The 18,832-nt window shown below is 41.0% G+C and overlaps 1 pseudogene; it reads right to left on the reverse strand.

Moving 5' to 3' along the window:
* Nucleotides 1-406: 406 nt before the first annotated feature.
* Nucleotides 407-18,832, reverse strand: part of LOC149138233 (transportin MOS14-like) — a 60,616-nt pseudogene continuing 42,190 nt past the window's right edge.

Genomic DNA, 18,832 nt, shown 5'->3' on the forward strand with positions numbered 1-18,832 from the left:
GGAATGTTCTCTGCACTCTGCAAAATGAAGCCTCGGTTCTAATCTCTGTCTCTCGCCTGAATCGCCCTGTGAATTCCCGCGCTAAGTCTACCTCTTCCTCTGCGCACACTGTTAGCACCTTCATCATTTCGGCCCACACTAGTCAGCTCCGCCCCACCCGCAAGACCATGCCACAACTTTGCCACCGAATGCGTTGCAAGTGGGGTAGCAGCCGAGGTAGCTCCATTCGCACCCCCCCCCTGAGCCGACGACCCCTTCATCCTCCCCTTCCTCCACCCCATCCATAGCCCAATTCTCCGACATATATCTCGCCACCCACAGTGGAAGAGGCCATGTCCAACCCATCGAAGCTCGGCGTGTCAATGCTGCAACCCAGATGCTCAACCTCTCTATATCCCCTCACCAACTACAACAAACTGCCCAATTTCGCTTCCACTGCACCATGAACCACCCTGCCATCGTTGCCACCATCTCTGTGGCATTCAGAGAGGGGATTTGCCTGCAGAATGAACAATCTCACACCACTGCAAAACATCCTATCACTACGCAACCCGACATTGTTTAGGAGAAGTCGGACAATAGAAAATAGAAGGTGGATTAGGAGAAGCCGGCCACTAGCAAACAGAAGGCCTTGGGTAGCAGCTCTGGTTCTCGCAAATGAAAAGGTGCCCAGGATAGCTCCAAGCATGGTGAAGGCATTCACGGTAGCACGAAGGTAGTTAAGGATGATTGGGATGAATACAGGTGTCTAGCCGTGGAAGAGCCTCCTCCACCAAACGACACCTAGAGGGTCAACGTAGCTAGGTTTCGATACTCCTATTATTAGGGGATTTTTTTAATGTTTTTTCAAATTATGTCATCAATTTTGGTAATTTACCATAACTGTTTCTCTTGGATTTTGAGCTGTAACCCTTGCACGGGCAGTATTTTCCATTGGTTTTTCGAACTGGTTTCCCCTCAATGGGCACTATTGAATCAGTCTTTTGGATATCTAAACTTGTTATAACTCTATTCTAGCACTAAAGAGGCCAGAGCCTCACTGTAAATTTACTGTTTCATTAATAGAATTAGTGCTACTTAGAAAAAAAAATATTAAGCCCTAGTACAATCATAAATAATATTTTTCTCTAACCTAGTATAATGTTAGGGCTAGGGTTTCCCATAGGGCTTTGGATTGGCAGTGAATGGGTTTACTATTAAGGCACTCCTTGCGATAGGTCACCGGTTCAAATCCCCCATGGGTGCTTAGGTAGTATTATATAGAAAAAAAAAGTTAATGATAGGGTTTGATAGTGAAATACTCAAGATTCATGGTGACAAGAGGCACGTGGATGATTAGCTAGGCTTATAGGCTTTTGCAAAGGTTGTTCTTCATGGAAGGAAGCAAAGGAGGGAGCTCCACTCCCTCTTACAAGCAGGCTGTGGCCAACAGGGGAAAAAAACCAATAGAATATGATAGAGGTCATTCAGATGGCAGCAAACGAAATAGTGAAGAGGAGCAAGATGGTTCTAAATCCAGGGGGAATAATATCACTAGAGAAAATGAGGAAGCACACAAGAAACAGGGAACAAAAGACAAAGCACAAAAGGGACCATGCAAACCTAAAGCTACGATCACACCCAGAGTAATTTTAAATGATCTTGCTCTGCAGACGCATAGGGACCACATGCAGACATATTCAATCATTTGTAAATTCATGGGCTTATGGCCCACTGAAAAAGCTTTACAAATATGGATTAAATACCATTAGGAACCGAAAGGAAGCTTATATCTACATCTTGGGTCAAAGGGATTTTTTACTGTGGTCTTTGCAAATATTGAAGATAAGGATAGAGTGTTTGGAGGAGGGCCCTACTTTTATGTAGCACCAGGCCAGTATATGTGACCATGGATTATGAATTTTGTCCTAGAGTGGGAGAGTTTTACCTCGGTCCCAGTTTGGGTTAGAGTCTACTCTCTACCTCTTAATTACTGGCAAACAGAATCCTTATCTGCCATAGGAAATAAGTTGGGGCATTTTATCAAAGCTTCTGAGGCCACTAGAAGGGGAAAATATACTTCCTTTGCAAGAATGTGTGTGGATATGGATCTTTCTAGAGTTCTTCCAGATGAGGTAATCTCGAAAGTGTTTGATGAAGAATGGGTGCAAACAATGGATTATGAACATATTCCATTCAGATGTCGCAAATTCCATGAGCATGGGCATCTATTTTTTTTCCTAAGTAAAAGTAATCTATTAATATGTATATAAAGATACAAAGAAGACAAGACCTCGAACAAGGTAGCGTAGAGTATCAACAAAATATGGACTGCCCCAACATTGGGGAAACCAGTCCAGTGAGAGCAAAAACTTTAAAAATGGTATCACTTCTCAAGTCCAGACCCCACAAAAAACAGTAAGATGGTTCCTTGATGGTTAGTCCGTATAGGAAGCCGTAAACTAGGCAACACTAGCAAAAACAAAAAAAAAACCAGATAATGATCACCTGGGCATCCACAACCGGCCTCGTACTATCATCAGGAAAGCGCATATCACTAGAAGTAAAGGCATTTCCCTTTGGTCTGCCCATTTTGCAATCTGCCGTCGGGTCCGCGTCATTGTATCGCACATGTGAAAGTGTGGATGCTCCACACCTTGGTTTCCATCGATGCGATATTGTGATGCAATCTAATCGCAATCGCATATCACTAAAAGTAAAGGCATTACCTTTAGGTCTCCCCATTCTGCGATCCGCCGTCAGGTCCGCGTCATCGCATCGCACATGTGAAAGTGTGGAGGCTCTGCCCCTAGGATTCCACCGATGCGATATTGTGATGTGATCTGATCGCAATGGCATATCGCTATAAGTAAAGGCATGGCCCTTAGGTCTCCCCATTCTGCGATCCGCCATTGGGGTTGCGTCATCACATCACACATGAGACAGTGTGGAGGCTCCGCCCCTTCAAGTCCGCCGATGCGAAATAGCGATGCGATCTGATCACAATCGCATATCACTATTAGTTAAGGCCTTGCCCTTAGGTCTCCCCTTTCTGCAATCCACCAAAATTGTGATGCGATCTGATTGCAGTCGCATGTTGCTGGTTATCAATCTGTGATCTGCCATTACTGTTGCGTTGCAGAGAGCCAAAGTCTGAGGTATGCTGGAGCGTGCTGAGGCATGATATCCAGAACTACTTAAAACAATGCCAATGAACCCTGCTCTTCTCAAATGTAGAGATCCGTTGATCAAAAGCCAAATATCCGTCTTGTCCTGGGTAGGTAGGTGTCACCTCATCTCGCCCCACCCCTATTCCATCATTTTTAATGCTCGTCTATATACCCACATTTGGGAGATCAGCATCCCTTTGGACTAGTATTTTTACACTCTTGATTTTGATCATGATTTTGAATTATGTCTAGAGCTCCAGTGAGAAGAGTGTGCCCAGTTTCCACCCCCAAATTGGCAAGTAGATTAGCGACCTTGTTTCCTTCCCGTTTAACGTGTTTGAATATGATGGCACGATTGGTGTGAAGCAATTTTTCTATTGCATCCAATCTGGCTTCAAGTCTCCAACTGTTGGCAATTTTATGTGCATGTTCCCCATTGAGGAGTTGATTGGCCAAGTTGATGAGGATTAGGGAATCACCTTCGGTCTCCAGAGGTTGGAAGCCATGGCACTGGGAAAGGAGTAGTCCTTGCCAGAGACCCTCCAGTTCAACCGAGTTGTTCGTGTCCCAGCCAATGTTTCCGAAGTAGATTAGGAGAGGCGAACCCTCATGATCTCTAAATATGCCACCAAATCCTGCTTTGCCGGGATTGCCCTTTGAAGCTCCATCAAAGTTGAGTTTGAAAGTATGCTTTGGAGGGGGGGTCCATAAGTGCTTTCTGATGTTGTTTCCTTCTGAAGGTCTGTGATTGTGAGTATCTTGTGGGAGTTGTATGTTCCAATTTTCTCAGATGGATTTCTCATTTGCAAGAGTGGGAAAATCTTCCATGTGCCAAGTTTGAAGTGCCAAGGTCTCTTTAAGATTGAGACAAAAGTTACCCCAAATGATTTCTACAGGAGTGCTTTGATCTTTGAATATGCGCTTGTTTCGTTCTTTCCATATTGTCCAGAGGAGAAGGGTGGGAATCAATCTCCATAATTGGTTGAGTAGTTCGCTTTTATAAGGGTTCTAGTGCCAATTGTTGAATAGAGTTGATTATACCTTTGGACACTCTGCATCTTTTTTGACAACGGAAGCTAGCCTTCTCCCACAGTTGATTTACGAGAGTGCAAGAGTACAAGAGGTGTTGGAGCGATTCCTCCCGAGAATTACAATTGGGACATATGGAGGGCCCGTGAAAGTTTCTTTTCCTAAGATTTTCTCGAGTGAGGATTTTCCGGTGCCCAACAAGCTAGAGGAATAGGGAGACTTTGGACCATGTACCCAGTGACCAGATTCTACCCCATATAGGATCCAGGGGCATTGGATCATTGCATATAATTTTATAAGCCTCTTTGGTGGTGAAGGAGCCTTTTGGGGTATATCCCCATCTTAAAATATCCCTGCCTTCGGATGATCTAATGCGTCGATTCTGGAGCTCAGTCTCCATGACCTCCTTAGTCTGGTTATCTGCATTCCTGATTAGCCTGTGGATCTGCTTCCATTGTCTGTACCCTTGTTCTGTCTCCAGAATCCATTGTTGCTGGACGGATTCCTTTTGTTGCTCCTCCCCCTCTTGGCAAAGAGGCGATCTATAGATGTCGTTGAGCTTTGGTAGTTCGTTCCAGGCATCCATCCAGAACCGAGCACTGCTGGTGTTCCTTATTTCCCAAACGCTGCATTGTTGGATCAACACGAAGTGTTGTCTGGCAGAATTCCATATTAGTGATCCCTTTTCAGTTGGAGTGAATCTCATTAACTCCTCCGTTGGTATTTGATTGGCATATTTGGCTGTCCAGATGGCTACCCATGGCTTATTCGGAGCAGAGAGCCATTGCCACCATATTTTTGCACCCATGATAACATTGTTGTGATGGGGATCTCTCAGGCCTATGCCCCCTTTTTCTTTGGGCTTGCATGCTGTCATCCATTTTGCCAAGGCCCATTTGTGATTTGTTCCAGATGCACCCCAAAGAAAATTGTGTTGTAGAGCTCTTATTTTTTAAGGACGCATTTAGGCACTACCAAGATTGAGAGAAGGTAGAGAGGCATAGCCTGTAGCACAACTTTGATTAGCACTAATTTTCTAGCTATTTTCAGAGTTCTTTAAGTCCATAAAGTGAGATGAGATTCAAGTTTCTCAAGGAGCATACACCAAGAGGCGTGCTTGATGGCAAAATCTATTAAGGGAGCTCCAAGGTATTTGGAAGGTAAGGAGGCTATGGAGAAGCCTAGAATGTGGGTAATAGCATGCTGAGTAACAGGGGGGTGTGAAAAAAGAAGATCTGTGATTTGGCCATGTTTATGCTCGTCCCTGAAGCATCAGTGAAATCATTCAGAAGGGATTTAAAAAGGGAGGCTTCCTAAACAAAAGGTACCCAAACAACATGTTGTCATCCACGGATTGTTGATGAGCGATGGATGGAGAGTTGTGAATGGATAGACCCCTGAGATGCTAGAAGAGGAGGGCATTTTTGATATGGCGACCCAGACCGTCTGCCATTAGAACAAAAAGGAATGGGGAAAGTGGATCTCCTTATCTGATTCCTCTAGAGGGGCTAAAAGTTCGAGAGGGTATGCCATTTATGAGGATAGAGAAAAACGTTGTGGAAATTAAACTCAGAATCCATCGAACCCACATTGGGAAAAAACAAAAGGCTATTAGCATTTTTTGAATATAGGTCCAACTTAACTTATCAAAAGCTTTAGAGAGGTCAATCTTGAGAATCATACCTGCCTGTTTGGAGTGCTTGAGGGAGTGTATGATTTCATGAGTGAGGATAATGTTGTCCAATATTTGTCTTCGTTCTACATATCCAGATTGTTCAGGCGATATGAGCAAGGGCAAAAGCGGCTTCAACCTATTAGCGATGACTTTGGATATCACCTTGTAAATAACATTGCATAGTGCGATTGGCTGGAATTTGTCTGGAGTACTGGTATTCTCTTCTTTTGGGATGAGGGCAATGAAAGTTGAGTTCAAAGAGGGCAGAAGCCAATGAAGAGTGCGTGATTCCTCCACCACTAGCCACACCTCCTCTTTGATAAGATCCTAGAAAGAGTGGAAGAAGGTAGTAGTGAAGCCATCTAGACCAAGAGCTTTGCCCTCCTTGAGCTGGTTCATAGCCAAATCCACCTCCTGAGGCATGACTGGTCGAAGAAGAAGTTGGTTGTGTTCTTCTGTGATAATTTTCGGCACATTTTGAGTGATCTTTTCTATAGCAAGCCATCTATCAATTTGGGGTTCTTGAAGGACCTCCTGAAAGTGATTGATAAACTCCTATTCGATCTCTGCATGGCTTTCCACTCTTTTCCCCCCTCGCTTCTATATGAAATATATGGTGTTGTGCATTCTTCTATGTATTGTAGTTCTGTGGATGAATTTAGTTTTCCTTTCTCCTTCTTTCAGCCATCTAATTCTAGATTTTTGCTTCTAGAGAATTTCTTCCTACTTTCTTCTCTCCTCCAATTGATTGTGAATGTGCTTTTCCTATTCCAAAGTCTCTTCCTTGTAGCCCTTTGTGATTATCTGTTGCTGGAGTTCTCTCATTTCTTTTTTTAGATCTTGTTGAGCCTGGAAGATGTTGCCAAATTCTCTTGATTCCAACGCTTGATTTGGGATTTCAAGAATTTGAGTTTCTGTTGAAATTGAAACATTTTTGATCCCTTTGGTGAAGGGAAGTTGGTCCAGGTGGATCTGATCAGGTCATTGAAGGCGGGGTGGGTGAGCCAAAAAGCTTCGAAGTGGAAAGGATGCCTAGAAGAGTTGCGTGGTCTTTGCCATTGGAGAGAGATAGGTCAATGATCTGAGCCTGAAAATGGAAGAATTGATGCCGAAATTTCTCCCCCAAGATGCAATGCATTATCTAAAATGAGGAATCTATCTAGTTTGGAAGAAATTTGATGTCGTCGAACCCTGCGATTGCTCTAGGTGTGCATTCCATTGCAGAATTGTAGATCAATTAGCATATTGTTTTGGATGAAATCTTTAAAGTGGCCATTTTCCTGTTCCAGCTTGGCTCAGACTCCCTTCTTTTCCTCTAGCTTGGTGATCATGTTGAAGTCTCCTCCAATGATCCAAAGAGGATGGAGTCTATTGAAGTTGAGCACTTCTAATGTGTCTAAAAGAGCAATTTTGTTGCCTACTTGTGGGATGTAGACATTAGAGAGATGGCCATGAATGTTGGTGCCAATTATATGAAAAGTAGCCTGTATAATGTGATGGGAGGCATGAAAGTCTAAGAGTGTTATAGCTTGCATGTTCCAGGCAATTGCCTGTCCACCGGAGGCACTTGAAGCATCCACTACAATCGAGTGACAACCTGGCCATGCTCTAGAGAGGACGCTTCCAAGTGTGTTACTATTACATTTCATTTCCTGCATAAAGAAGATCTGGGGTTGCTCCTGCTTTATCATGTTTTTTATCATTCTGAGTTTGCCGGGGCTTTTGAACCCCCTTAGATTCCATGAAGTGATCTTCATGATTCACTATTAGTGGTAGGATTGTAGTACTTTGTCAACTTAGCGTATCTGCCTAAGTCTACCAAAATTTTCCCTATTGCAATAGTTCTTTGAAGATCTTTCTTTCTTCCACGTTTTTTGGAGTCTTTAGGAAGGAAGCTTCCATCCCATTGATGCGCAGTTTTATGCCTAGTTGTTGTTGTTGGTAAGCCCTGGAGATGATGACTTCCAGGGTATTGAGCTGATGCTCTTGAATCTTGTCATAGTTTTTCTTCTTGCATGCTTGTTCAAGCTCGAAGGTGTCAAGTCCTCCCAAATCAATTCTTTCTAGTTCTTCTTCCATATGCTGTGTCTGACTGCTTTTTTCTGAGGTGATTGCTAAGTGTAGGACCTAGATGGGGATACCGTCAACATCCATTCCATTAGGTTTCCAATCAGGGTCCTTTCGAGCTGCCTCAGGAATCTTGATGTTGTCATTCAGGGGCATGGGAGTGGGAGAAGAGCTAGATAGAGGGGGGGGGAGAGGTCATGATGATCAGTGGTGGGATTGGCAAAATGCTCTGAGGTGGGTCTTCTGAAGTTTTAGCAAGAACCTCAAAGCTATTTCCTTTGGAGGGAATGGAGGCGGCGTCTTGCATGGGCGTTTTCCCGGAGGAGTTTTTTTTTTTTATGTGATCTTTTTTTATTTTCGACCTTGGTAAAGCGATCATGAGCTGACTTGTCTGAGGGGTCAGAGGTTTGGGTTTTATCATTTAGAGGGCAGTCTTGAAAAAGATGCCCATGGGCATGACACTTGCGATAGCGAAAGGGTACATGTTCAAAATCTAAGGGTTGGATCCATTCAATGTCATCATGGAAGAGACTTACCGAGTCCGGAAGGGCTTTGTCCAGGCGCATGAAGACACAAATAAGGGCATATGAGGTGTATTTGCATAGCTTCATTTCCTCAGCAATTTTTATAAACTCCCCTAGCCCCTTACCAATGTCTCTTAGCGATTCTTCGTCCCAATACTCCAATGGGAGTGAGTACATCCAGATCAAAACTGGTGCCTAGCTAAAATCCTCCTTGTCAGGGTTAAATCTCTCTACCCATTCCCTTAAATACAGACCAACGGAGTTGAAGAAGTAGGGACCTTCATCCATAACCCTATTTCAGTCTTTGATGCAAATGAAAGTCATAGTGAAAAACCCTTTTGGTCCTAGCTGCAGGGTGACATGTCCCTCGGGTTTCCATTTGGCAGAGATCCATCCTTGCAAAGCTTTTTTAGTCGGCCAGTATCCAATAAATTTTTCAATGAGCGCACGGTCCTTCATGTACTGGATTTGACCATTGATTCTTTGGCTGGGAAGTTCTATCTTGGGTCGTTCAGTTGCTATGGGTTTGCATATTGTTGATGTAACCTTGGGCATTTCCTATTGCCTAATATTTCCTTCTTGTACTTCATTATTCCTGTCTGACTGATCAGCGGTAGCGTTTGTCATATCTTGCATTTGGAAATCTCTTGTATCCATGTTTACTTGTTCTGGACCAGAAGGCTTTGTTGGTTCCATCGCTTGATTATCTCTCTTGGCTGAGGGGGAAGGCTTTGAAGCCCCCCCGAGGGTCAACCATTGTAGTGCGGACTATGCCAGCAGCTGCTATTGCAAGGAGGAAGGCTGACAGAGAATAGACTTAGGGAGGGTTCAAACTGCAGGGGCAAGCAGAAAACCCTAGGTTGCAAAGCCGTTTTTTTGTCCATTTGCATGGGGTGCATGGGTATCTATTTAGAGACTACCCTCTCAGTAAAATAGAAAACAAGAGTAAAGTCAACACCATGAAAGATACTGAAAGCTTTCACAAAGTGGTATAGAAAGGAAAAGGGGGCAAAAGGGGTCTGAAGCTACATCAAACAAAAGGGAAACTAGCCAGTCAAAATAGGTTCCAAGTATTAGAAGAAGAAGAGGTGATAGCAAAAGCAGATCAGGCTAAGGGAGGAAATCTAGTGGAGGAGGAGAATGAAGAATATTGTGAACAAACACAAGATATTAATAAACAGAAAGAAACAATGATGAGTGACACAAAATTGGAAATATACCAGGAAATGACCTAGATTTAAATGGAGATGGAAGACCACGAATTACAGGAGATTCTTGATAAAGAGAATCTAGATCTAGAAGGATTCTTGAATCAAGGAACCGGGGAGGGGGGGGACTCGTTACTTGTAGAGGAGTTCAATAGAGTTCACTAGTTGTTTATATGGAGATCTCAGACCATAGGGCTGTAGAAGCAAAGGAACAATGAAAGGTAGAGCAGAGAAGGTGAGAAAACTATGAAAACCACAGTAGGATTAGCACCCAGAAACCTAGGAAAGAAAAGAGACAGGAAAAAGTAGAACGAGCTATTGATGGAATGTGGAAAGATAATGATAGGTTTAGGTAAGATGAAAGACCTAACCAGCTACTCCTATACAAATATTTAATAATGAATTTCACTTCTTGGAATATTAGGGGTCTAGTTAGTAAAAGAAAACAAATATTACTCAGTAATAGAATGAAACAAGCAGCACCAGATGTGATCTTCATCCACGAAACTAAATGTTCCATTCAAAAAATAAAATAAATTCACAACAAATGGCTCAATAGGTTTGAGTTTTTGGAAGTCAAAGCAGAGAATATAGCAGGAGGCATACTCACACTATGGAACCCCCAAAAAATTAATATTATAGATGTAGAGGCATCTAGGGATTATTTATCAATGGTCATTCAGCCTGTGCGAGATAAGGAAACCTACCTAGTCATGAATGTATATGGTCCCCAAAGCATGGATGGTAAACTAAAGTTTCTAGATTCTCTGGAGGATCTCAACGATAGAAATGCAAGAATACCATGTATTTTTGGGGGTGATTTCAATATGATCAAATAACTTTCGCAGAAAAAGGGGGAACTAGAATTCTAAGTAAAGACTCTTTGGCTTTTCAAACCTTCATAGATAATATCAAGCTAGTGGACATTGTAATGAGTAATGGTATTTTTACTTGGAATAATAAAAGAGGAGGAGAGTCACAGGTGGCCTATAAATTAGATAGATTCATAATCTCAGAGGATCTTTTTCTCATGGACAAGGAAATGGTAGTAAGAGTTCTCCCCTTTTGAGGCTCTGATCATTGGCCAATTCAACTAGAGATTCAGGGCATTGGTAACCCGAGGAATAGACCTTTTAGATTTGAAAATATCTGGCTCTCCCACCCAAATTTCATCAACAAAATAGCCAACTGGTTTTCAGAATATTTGAATATTCAGGGCACAAGAATGTTCCTTCTTCAAAAAAGACTAAAATATATCAATCTCGGGCTCAAAGAGTGGAACAAGAATGAGTATGGTAATATTTTTGAAGCAAAGAAATTTGTTGAAGGAAAAATGCAGGAACTCAACCAAACCCTTATCATGGATGGCTTTGATAAATATATAAGTGATCAAGTCACCATATATCATAAAGACTGGGAGAACTTATGTAAACAAGAGGAGATATTTTGGAGACAAAAATCTAGAGTTCAATGGCTAAAATAAGGAGAACGTGAAACTAGATTTTTTCATAGATCCAATATTGCGAACAGATCTCACAATAGGATTTCTTCAATGAAGGATGAGGGAGGTAACCTTCTTAACTCTCATTAAGAAATAGAAGCTGTGCTAGTTCATCACTTTAGAGGTATTGCAAAGGAAACCTGTTTAGATAGAGAACACTCCATCAGGGATTTAACAAGACATATACCTAAGCTGGTGTCTAGAGAGGACAATTTCAACCTCAACAAGCCAGTGACTGAAGAGGAGGTTAGTGAGGTCCTAAAAGAAATGCAGAATGGTAAGGCGCCAGGCCCGGATGGTTTCAATGTAGATTTCTTTAAAGCTTGTTGGAATATAGTCAAACAGGACATTCTGAATGTAGTAGAAGATTCTAGGAGGAATATAACTATTTTGAAGGCACTTAATACCTCCTTTATCTCCCTGATCCCTAAACAGGATTTGGCTCAAACTCCTGACAGGTTTAGACCCATAGCTTTGTGCAATGTGGTTTACAAGATAATATCCAAAGTTGTGGCCAATAGACTCAAACCTATTCTTCCTACCCTTGTCTTGGTAGAAAAATATGGATATGTGGAAGGTAGACAAATTCTCAACAACATCATTCAAGCTCATGAGGTGGTGCACTCAATGACTATCAATAGGAAGGCTGGAATGATCATGCAATTGGACATTGCCAAAGATTATGATAAGTTGAATTGGACATATATCAAAAATGTTCTTATTGCTTTTGGGTTTGATCACAACTGGGTTATATGGGTAATGGCCCTAGTTACTTCTTCCAGGTTTTCAATTCTGGTTAATGGTTCTCCCTCGAAGACTTTTATTCCTTCAAGAGGCCTCAGGCAGGGAGATCCACTCTCATCCTTTCTTTTCATACTCATGATGGAAGGGCTAGGTCGATCTATCAAGCATGCTAAAGAAGTTGGTAAGGTCAAAGGTCTCCAACTTTCTGAAAATGGACAGGCCTTGACTCATCAACAATTTGTCGATGATACCATGCTACAGGGAATCCCCACGGTCAAAGAAGTGCTTGCATATAAACAAATATTGAATGACCTTGCCATGGCTTAAAGTATGGAAGTTAATCCCTCCAAATATAAGATTTTTTTCTTTAATACTCATATTGCTATTCAGAGAAATATATCTAGAATTCTGGGCTTTCAAAGGGAGATCCTCCCATAAAAATATTTGGGAGTTCCTCTAACTGCCAAACCTTTACACAAGAGCATCTAGGAGCCAGTGATTAATAAGTTGCAAGATAAAATTAGGAAATGGAATATTAGATCTTTAAACTTGGTTGGTAGGTTCGTGCTTACTAAGGCTATCCTAAAATCAATCCCAGTCTTCATGCTATCAGCTCTCTTAGTACCAAAAGGAGTCCTGAAACAATTCAGAACAATACAGAGAGACTTTATTTGTGGCAAGGGGGAAGAAAAAAAGAAATGGGCCTTAATAGCATGGGAAAAAATCTACAAACCTAAAAATAATGGAGGTCTTGGACTGGATGATCCCAAGATTCTAAGCAAGGTTTTAGGAGCAAAATTATGGTGGCGCTAGGTAAAATACCCAGAGGCTCAGTGGGCTATTATTTTGGAAAGAAAAATATGCCATTACTTGGCAAACTAATGATCTCATAAGGATTTCTAGAAATATAAAGGGCTTTCACATTTGGAATAAGGCCTGGGAGAATCAGGGTTTAGTACAAGAAAACAACTCCTGGGAAATCAGAGAGGGATACATAGCTTTACTCTAGGAGGATAAATGGCAACAAGAATCTATATTGTTAAAAGAGGACTTTAGGGACCTCAAGGAAGAGACAGATACTAAAGGGTTATCTAAAGTAAAAGTCTTTTTGGACCAAACCAATAGTTTAGGAAAATGGAGAACCTAGAGGAACTTCGATTTTAGGATTGATAGCCCCCTGAAAGCTAAAGAAGAGACACTAATGAAAATGTTAGAAAAAAGGAAGATTTTGATGTCTGAGGGGCATGATGAAATGAGATGGGGCAACAATAATTAGGGTACCCTTAATATTAAGGAGAAAAAACTCATTCCCCTTGAATTGGATTCCCATGCTCCGGATAGGATTTCGCAAGACCTATGGAGGCATCAAGGCTGTATGGAAATTAAACTCTTCATGTGGCTGGTTCAGCATAGGAAAATTCTTACCTTGGATAATATTAGGAAGAGGGGTGTCCTAGGGCCTTCCAGATGTCTGCTCTGTGAAGCCTAAGAGGAAATAATGGAGCACCTTCTCAGTAATTGCATTTTCACCTCCAGGTTATAGGATTTTTTTCCCACCATTTTCCAACAGATTGATAGGGACAAAGGGAGTATTATCAAAACGCTAAACAAATGGAGAAGAAACTTTTTAGATTATGAATTTCTTGGTTTGGCATGGGCTATCACACCAAGCTTCGTTATTTGGAATGTCTGGAAGGAAAGGAACAATAGAATCTTCAATAATGAAATGAAGCCTTCCCAATGCCTTTATGATCAGATCTTAAAATAGCTCAAGGAGACGGTCGGCACTATAGTGTGAAATCTCCCTAAGAACCCTCCTTCCTTCAGCAGCAGAATTGAGAATACTTAGTAAGATGGGTTTGCAGGGACTTATTTCTCAGGGACTAGATAGGAATGTAATGACCATGAAATTTGAGCAAGATTTCTGGCATCCTCCCCCTAAGGGTTTTTTGATACAACATCGATGGGGCTTCAAAAGGCAAACTGGGCATTGCTGGTTATGGAGGGGTGTTAAGGGATGAGAACAGAAATATCCTTTTCATCTTCTATTTCCATTTAGGAAGAGCCACCAAGAATATGGTGGAATTGATGGCTATGGAGCAATGTTTAGACTTCATGGAATAGGATAACCGCCAAAATGTGATTGTTGAAGTTGATTCAAAGTTAAAAATTAAATTGGTTAAGAGAATTAGCTGGGGTACAGAGCTGGAAAAAGCATCAAGAAACTGGAGGCTGATCCAGGTCTTTCGACGGATTTAGCATCAACTCCAGTGCCTTCGTACAGTAAGTTTTAAACATGTGCGAAGAACGAACAATAAATTGGTAGATTTTCTGGCCAATCAAGGAGTGATCTGCACAGAGAATAGGGTTACGATGAGCTAGCAAGAGCTGCCTCAGAATAGTTTAAAGGTGAATTGTCATGACTAAGTAGATGAAGATAGGATGGTGTTTCAGAACAGAGCCAGGGAGACGGGGTCCAGATGAATCAGGTGCTTTATGATCAACGATTGTTTCACTATTAGGTATTTAGTGGTTTGCAAGCCAATCTCGACCTTTACAACCCAGGTAAGTACTTTCATAGCGGCTCCACGTGGTAGCTGCCCAGGTGGCTCTAGTCCTTGGATGATCAGTAGGATGGTGGATGTTTCTTCTTTCTTTGGTTCTAGTAGAGAAGACACAGTGAAATATCAGAATCTGGGAACTCTTGGTGGCCTCAAAACCCGGGGTTTTCTGTCTTTAATCGCTATATCACGTCTGGGGTGGTTTTTTGGTGATCGTAGGCCTCGCAAGCAGGATATGGTTTTTCTAAAATGGAAGTGATTCCATTCAGCGAGCTACATGTGGCAATGGGATCGACTAGAATACCGCCCTCATCGCTCGCTATTGTTTGGTGATGTAGGCCAGTGCGATATGATCCTTAGTCGTTGGATCAAGCAAGGCGGATCTATGGTTGGGATCGATCAAGCATGTTGGTGGTCCATGTGGGTAAGCATCGTGCTTCTTAGTACTGCGAAATTGGCCACAACCATTGGATCAGGTGAGGAAGTTCGATGGGGAGATTAAAGATGCATGTCAGGAAGATGGCGGGAGGCATTAATGCATTTTATTCTTGGTGGGATGTAAAATGTTCTTAGCGGGACTCGTTGTTTTTTGTTCGTTCTATAGGTTCGCGGGTTTGTGAGTTTTTCGGACATGAAATTCTTATAGATCGGTACATTTGTTCCTCTTCGGGTCCGTTGCCGGCTTCAACATTGTTTTGCTTTTAAGAGTTTAGAGGTTTAGTTTGGAGGGGTAGGGGCTTTTGCCTTTGGCCCGTTAACAATTTGAGTTTGGGTTTTTTCCTTGGTCTACAACTCCTAGAGGAATGTTGTAGTTTATGTATTTTATTAATGGAATAAAAGGTCCCACTCTTGCTTCAAAAAAAAAATGTTAAGCCTAGGGTTTGCAATATTTATCCCTTTGGTTTATTAATTTTAAGGTTTGTATTCCTATGGTTTAATATTCATCCTAGGGTTTAATGTTATTCCCCTATGTTTACTAATCCATTGAGTTTATAACATTAATCATAAGGTTCATGATATGAGTATTCAGGTTTAGGTTTTTTGGCTTTAATATTATTTCCTTGGGTTTATAATCCATTCAATTTTTAGTATTAATCCCTTTGGTTTATAAAAGGTTTATAATATTAATCATATGGTTTATATTCCTAGGGTTTAATGTTAATCATAGGGTCTAATGTTATTCACTTAGGTTTATAACATTAATCCTAAGGTTTATAATATTAATTATATGGTTTATATTCCTAGGATTTAATGTTAATCCTAGGGTCTAATGTTATTCCATTTGGTTCCTAATCCCTCGAGTTTCATATATTAATCCCTTGGGTTATGCTATTAATCTTAGGATTGGGTAGAAGAAATGAAACCTGACCAGTGTGACTTAGTTATGCACGCTCATGATCCAAGATATTTTTCTTATAGATGCATCAAAATTACATATAATGGAGCTAATTAACCATGGAACTTAAAAGGAGCATTCGGTGGAAATTATCCCTAAGGAAAGGGGCGTGGATGTACAACTTCTGAGTGAAGTAGGAAGACAACCAGGGTTTCGAACTGTCACAGAGGGATTCCTCCATGAAAGGATGCACAGGAGGGAGCTCCACTCCCTCCTATAAGTAGGCTATGGCTAGCCAAGGAAAAAACCAATGGAAAATGACAGAGAGCCTTCAGAAGGAAAGGTCAGAAGCAATGAAGAAGAGTAGAAGGGAACTAAGTCAAGGGAGCACAATGATTCTTTGGAAATTGAGGAGGAAATCAAGGAACAAATCACTAAAGACAAAGCACACATGGGACCATGCAAACCTAAGGTGGCGGTAACTCCAAGAGTCATTTTAAATGATCCAGCATTGCAGGCACACAGGGATCACATGCAAACATATGCAATCATTTGTAAATTCATGGGGTTGTGGCCCACTAAAAAATATTTACAAACGTGGATTAAATACCACTGGAAAATAAAAGGTAGCATTGACCTACATCTTGGGTCTAAGGGATTTTTCACTGTAGTATTTGCAAATATTGAAGATAAGGACATAGTGTTTGAAGGAGGGCCATACTTTTATGTTGCAGCAGGCCTCTATATGCGACCTTGGATTATGAAATTTGTTCCAGAACGCAAAACCTTTAATTCAATCCTAGTCTGGGTAAGGATCTATTCTCTACCTCTTGATTACTGGCAAAAGGAATTTCTATCAGCCATAGGAAACAAGTTAGGGCAGTTTTCAAAGTTTCTGAGGCTACTAGAAGGGGAAGTATACCTCCTTCGCCAGAATATGTGTGGAAATGGATCTCTCTGGAGCTTTGCTAGATGAGGTTATTCTGGAAGTTTTTGATGAGGAATGGATAAAAACGGTAGATTATGAACATATTCCTTTCAGATGTGGCAAATGTCACAAGCATGGATATCTGTTTAGAGACTGCCCTCTCAGTAAGATAGAGAAAAAAAATAAAGCTGATATAATGAAGGATCCAGAAAGCTTCTTCAGGGTGGAACAAAAAAGAAAAAGGGGCAGAAGAGGACTTAGAACACGCAAGGCTGTAGGGCAGCAAGTTAACCAGAACATGTTCCAAGTCCTCGAAGTAGACAAAGATCCAATTGATACTGCTAAAGCAAAGGAAGGAAGCTGAGTGGAGGAGGAGAAAGAAGAAGAAAGTGAACAAATACAAGAAAACGACAAAAAAATATATTTTATGCTAAGTACTACAGAACAGGCGATGGATCTTGAAATGACACAAAGTGAGATGGACATGGAGGACCATGAACTCCATGAAATTCTTGAGAAAGAGAACCTAGATTTAGAAGGTTCCTTGAATCAAGGAACCAAAGAAGGGTTAGATTAATTACCTATAGAGGAGTTCAATAGGGTTCAACAGCTGTTTCTATAGAAGACCCAAACTATAGGGTTCGATAGACTAAAACACAAAGATAGACAAGGAAACGAAGGAGTGAAAACGACAAAAAATATAGCAGGACTAGCACCCAGAATCCCAGGAAAGAAGAGGGGAAAAAATAAGCAGAACAAGATGTTGATGGAGTGCGGGAAGCTAATGATAGATTCAAGTAAGATGAAAGACCTATCCAGTTACTCCTTTTCTAATCTTTAATTATGAAGTTCACTTCTTGGAATATCAGGGGTCTAGCTAGTAAAAGGAAACAAAGGTTACTAAGTAATAGAATGAAACAAGCATCTCCAAATGCGATTTTCATTCAGGAAACTAAGTGTTTCATTAAGAAGATAAGAGATATCCACAGTAAATGGCTCAATAGATTTGAGGTTCTAGAAGTCAAAGCAAAGAATACAGCAGGAGGTATTCTCACTCTTTGGAATCCACAAAATTTGACTTAATAGATGTGGAGGCATCTAGGGATTACTTATCTGTAGTAATTCAACCAGTAGGAGAAAAGGAAACCTACCTGGTCACAAATGTCTATGGCCCATAAAGAATGGATGATAAACTTAGGCTTCTAAACTCTCTGGAGACTCTCAGAAATAGATATGTAGGAATACCCTGGATCTTAGGGGGTGATCTCAACATGATTAAATCACTCACTGAAAAAAAGGGGGGACTAGAGTTCCTGGAAAAGATTCATTGTCTTTTCAAACCTTTATTGATAAGATGAAACTGGTGGATATTGAAATGAATAACAGAATCTTCACCTGGAAAAATAAAAGAGGAGGAGAGTCTCAAGTAGCTTCCAAATTAGATAGATTCATAATCTTAGAGGATCTTATGCTTAATGACAAGGAAATGGTAGCAAGAGTGCTAACCTTTGGTGGTTCAGATCACTGGCCGGTACAACTGGAGATTCAGGGCATTGGTAACACCAGGAACAGACCTTTTAGATTTGAGAATATCTGGCTTTCCCACCCTCATTTCATCAGCAACATAACCAAATGGTGGGCAGAGGATTTAAACATTCAAGGGACCAGAATGTTCGTCCTATAGAAAAGATTAAAACACATCAAGCTTTGGCTTAAAAATTGGAACAAGAATGAATTTGGCAATATCTTTGAAGAGAAAAAAATGATTGAAGACAGGCTGGAGGAACTTAACCAAACCCTTATCAAAGAGGGCCATGACAAAGTCCAGAGTGATAAAGCCACCAAATATCAGCAACAATGGGAGAATATATGCAAACAAGAGGAAATATTCAGGAGAAAAAATCTTGAGTCTAATGGCTAAAAGAAGGTGAGAGGAATACCAGATTTTTTCACAAATCCACCATGGCAAATAGAGCACATAATAGAATTTATTTGATTAAGGATAAAAGAGGAAATAATCTCAAATCTCATGAAGAAATAGAAGCAGTTTTAGTCCAGTACTTTAGAAACATAACACAGGAAACATGTTATGAAAGAGATCACTATATCT

This window comes from Pinus tabuliformis, chromosome X (genome assembly GCF_031772625.1).
Source record: "Pinus tabuliformis cultivar Carrire ecotype Pingquan chromosome X, CPIR1, whole genome shotgun sequence".
In the NCBI taxonomy this organism is placed as follows: Eukaryota; Viridiplantae; Streptophyta; class Pinopsida; order Pinales; family Pinaceae; genus Pinus; species Pinus tabuliformis.